Consider the following 4854-nt stretch of genomic DNA (forward strand, 5'->3'; position numbering starts at 1 on the left):
TTCTGGCTCTACAACCAAGTATTTATTACACCAAGAAGTGCTCTGCAGGTTGTATGCTATATCAAAGATCTAATCCTTTAGGTCACATGCAAGGCAAGTGCTTGCTCTAGTATCTTCTGCCACAGAAATGTAAACAGTAGAATCATATGAACTCCCAAAATTGAATCAGAGGGAACAAAACCCCTGCAGAGACCAATGTAGAGTAACGAAATTGAAATAGTAGTTTAAAAACTCCCTAGGTTCATATAGATGAATTTGTAAATTCTATTAAAACTTCAAAGAAGACACTTAGTGGTCATACTCTCCTATCTCTTCAAATATCAAGAAAGCAGGTCCTGTTCCGAATAGCTTCTATTGAACCAACATTATACTGATACCTAAAGGCAGATACACTAGTAAACATGAAGATTACAAAATACCATCTTTTTATATCCTTGTTGTAAATATTGTGAGCAAAATTCTCATGAACCTAATTCAGCAATATTTAAAAATCAGGATTACACACCATGATCATTTGGGATTTATCCCATGGATGAAAGGATTGTTTGATAAATGCAAACTAATCAATGTAGCACTGTAGCACTATAGCACTGTCTTCCGGTATTCATCGATTTGCTCAAGCGGGCACCAGTAACATCTTCATTGTGAGACTTGTTGTTACTGTTTTTGGCTATCGACTATGCCATGGGTAGCTTGCCAGACTCTGCCGTGTGGGCTGGATACTCTCAGTAGCTTGCTGTGCTGGAGTGATAGCACAGCAGGTAGAGTGTTTGCCTTGCACAAGGCCAACCCGGGTTCGATTCCTTCATCATTCTCTAAGAGAACGGCAAGCTACCGAGAGTATCCCATCCATGGTACAGCCTGACAAGCTACCCGTGGCACATTCGATATGCCAAAAACAGTTACACCAAGACTCACAATGGAGATGTTATTGGTGCCCACTCGAAAAAATCGATGAACAATGGGACGACAGTGCTTTAGTTAATAGGGACAGACGGGCCATCCATCAAAACAGTAATGAATATCTACAATATACCCAGTCAGTATAGTACTCAATGCTAAAAAAGCTGAAACTTCCCTGAGCTCAAGGCAACATATCTGCTTTCACCACTCTTCTTAATTATCGCAACAAGTGATTCAATTGACAACTAATCTGAATTCTTTGGGGATCAATATATGTTAAATCCTAAATCACAACCAATAAGTTAGTCTTTACAAAATTTTAAAAAGTCAACATAATTTTGGAAGCTCTTTTTAGGGTAAACAGAAATGAAAAGTGTATCAGATGAATTGATCACAGAAATAAGTCATATCAACACAATTTGAAGATATCATGATACTATACATTTAAAATTTTAAGGACTCCACAATACATCTAAAAATAATTTATCAATGGAGTCAGATAGCAGGTAACAAAACAACACAAAAATCAATGACATTAATGTACATAAATAATGGACTAGAAGAAAAAGAAATTTATAAGAAACTATCCCTTTCAAAATACTACCCACAAAACATCAAACACCTGCAAATGAACTTAAGTAGGAGGTGAAATTAGAAACTATAAATAACTACTAAGAAACTATAAATAACTACTTGTACAGTTGGAAACTATAAATCATTACTGATGAAAAAAAGACATATTCACTGTTCCTGTATTGGAAAAATCAACATTGTTAAATGACTGTCCTACTCAAGTTACTATATAGATTCAATGCAATATTCATTCAAATTCCAATTACCTTTAGCACATATTTTTAAAAAACTCTAATAAAAAATTGGAAGAATAAAACTCCCTGAAAAACAAAAGCAAGTGTGTGTGTGTGAGAGAGAGAGAGGAAGAGACAGAGGAGAGTGGAATTTAATATCTCAAACTTTAGCTATTTTGCAAACCTATAAGAATCAAAACTGTATGGTAGTGGGTTAGTGATAGGCCTTCAGAAAAATAAAACATAATTGAGAATCCTATATTAACCTCTAGATGTATGGACAGCTAAAATCTGAAATATGAGATAAGCCCTGAAGTAGAACAAAGTATGTCACCAATAAATCATGTTAAAAAGACTGGATAGTCACAAAAAAGAAGGAAGCAAAGAAAAAGAAATTGTAATCATACCTGAAACCATTCACAAAGGTAAGCTTACAGTGATCTCAATCTCATCTGATCTGTAGTCCCATCCATAAAAAAAGAGTACACACCAGGAAAAAATGGTACATATTAAAAAGCCTAAATTGTCATGGATCTAATGAGAAATAAAGCCCTATAGATTGTTGTTGGGAATGATATGTGGTTCAGCCTCTATAGAAAGCAGAATGAATCTTTAAAAGAAAATAGGAATAGAACCTCATCCAACCCAGACATACCAGTTCTTATCTGGCACAAATCCATAAAAATATTCATTAAAAATATATGTACAACTATATTCATCAAATCCTTTCGTGTGATATACAGGATACAGAATAAACCCAACAAGATTTAGTGCGATATCCAGGATATGAAATAAACCCGAATACCCAACTATGGGGCTGGAGCGATAGCACAGCAGGTAGGGCATTTGCCTCGCATGCGGCTGACGCAGGTTCGGTTCATCTGTCCCTCTCAGAGAGTCCGGCAAGCAAGTGAGAGTATCCTGCCCACAGGGCACAGCCTGGCAAGCTACCCGTGCTGTATTTGATATGGCTAAAACAGTAACAACAAGTCTCACAATGCAGGCGTCACTGGTGCCCGCTCCAGCAAATCAATGAACGGGACGACAGTGCTACGGTGCTACCCAAATATGAATGAATTGATCAAGAAACTGTGGTATATATCACAATGGAATACTTAAAAATACATCTGTAAGCTAACTAGAGCTCTAAGAAAAGACAGAATCATGTGATTTTTCATGACATTCATCCAACGAGAGATATTATGCTGAGTCAAGTCAGTCAGATGGAAAGGGATACAGAATGATCTCTCTAATATGTAGAGATTAAATATACACAGCAAGCTAGCAACAAAGGCCCCAAACCAACACAACAGGTGAACTGATGCACACATTGGAGTAAGCTGGGAATAGTGAGAAAGCAAGGGTCACTGGGATCCTTGAGGATGATGAGCACACTGGCAATGCGTGTGGTGTTGCAATTATGACGTTGGAAACCATCATAAGCACTAGTAGAAATCACAGTGACTTAACAAATTTTTAAAAAGTTTTTAAAAGTATATCATGAACTCTGAAGGGCTAGGGCAATGGTACAAAGGTTTAGTTGATTCCTCCCCAGTGAGTACCAGCTGCAGAACCACCTGGCTCCCTGAGCACTGTCAGCTGTGGTGAGGTGGTCTTCAGCACCAAAGGGACTAAGCAGCCCCATACCTCAGAACTTAGCACTGAAACACTTGCTTTATTAGACAAATATTGCAGGCAGTTTCCACCAAAAATTTGTGCACCACTTGAGATGCCCCTCATATTAAAATGCGTATGAGTTAAATATATGATATGCAGATACTGATAGCTATGCATATCGGAAGCTTCCATAATATTGTATAGCAGCCAAGGGTAACAGTCAGGTGGTTGATAATAAACAGGGGGTTGATAAAATCCCTTAAGGAAAACATTTCAAACACATTTGGCTATGTTTGTGTAGTCCCATCTCTTACTGCCTCAAAAACAGTATTTCCAACACATGGTCTTGGCATATGAGTGTACCCAACACGGTACAGATTAGACTCATACTGTATGCAGAGGGGCTTTGCTCAGAATGATAGGCTAACTGGAACTGGTATCATTTCCTTCTTTCCTAAATCATGAATATTTTTTATTGAATCCCAGTGAGATACCCAGTTAAAGGTTTGTTCATGATTGGGTTTCAGTTATTGTCATGTTCCAACACCCATCCCTTCTCCAGTGTACATTTCCCAGCACCAGTGTCCCTAGTTTCCCTCTCACCCACCGGCCCCCTTTCCCACCTCTGTGGTATGACATTTTCTTCTATCTCTCTCTCTCTGTCTCTCTTTCATTCTCTCTCTATTTCTTCCTTTCAGGGGTTATGTTTTGCAATATACATACTGAGAGTTATCATTTACATCACTTTACCTACTTTCAACACTCAAGTTCTTGTCCAGAGGCATCATTTTTTATTATTATAGTCATACTATCCCTTCTATATCCAAACTTCCCTTTGCCTCCCACAAACTTTTGGCAAGCTTCCAAACATTGATCAGTGTAGGATAACATTGCTTTGTTCTTTCTTCTTTGCCACAAGACACTTAGGTTTATCTGGTTATACCCATCACAGTGCTCCTGAGTCATTTTTTCTTTAAATATTACGACTATTCTATGTTATTTTCTCCACCAGTTAATCAGCTTTTCCCCCTAATCATACTCTTAATTTGTAAGATCAGATCCTTCTAGGACACCAAACTTGTAAGTTAATATTGCCTTTCTCCTCTACTTATATCTTTTGAATTGTTTAGTTTAAGGCAATATCCTCTTTGTATAGACACAGGAAGACAGTTAATATTATCTTTTTGTAACTTGGGATTTAATTGGTTTTGAATATTATTCATTCCCGGGTATCTGCTTTCTCAACTTAAGCCTCAGTTGTCCTTAGTTCCTAGCACCCCAAAAGCAGGGTCCTGACAAGGGACTCAATGGACCCAGTGCAAGCTGTCAGTTACACTGGCACCGAAATGGGCCAATCCAAGGCACCAAAATTCTTAAATATAAGTTAAGAGCTTGATCATGGACAAATGCTGCCATTATCCAAAAGCAACAACGAGACTAGGACCCTACTAGAGATAGGAAAGACCAATCTAGCCTGAGCACTATAGTCTGAGGTAGAGATGAACCCAGGAGAGCAATTCTATAAGCT

This window comes from Sorex araneus, chromosome X (genome assembly GCF_027595985.1).
Source record: "Sorex araneus isolate mSorAra2 chromosome X, mSorAra2.pri, whole genome shotgun sequence".
Classification (NCBI taxonomy): domain Eukaryota; kingdom Metazoa; phylum Chordata; class Mammalia; order Eulipotyphla; family Soricidae; genus Sorex; species Sorex araneus.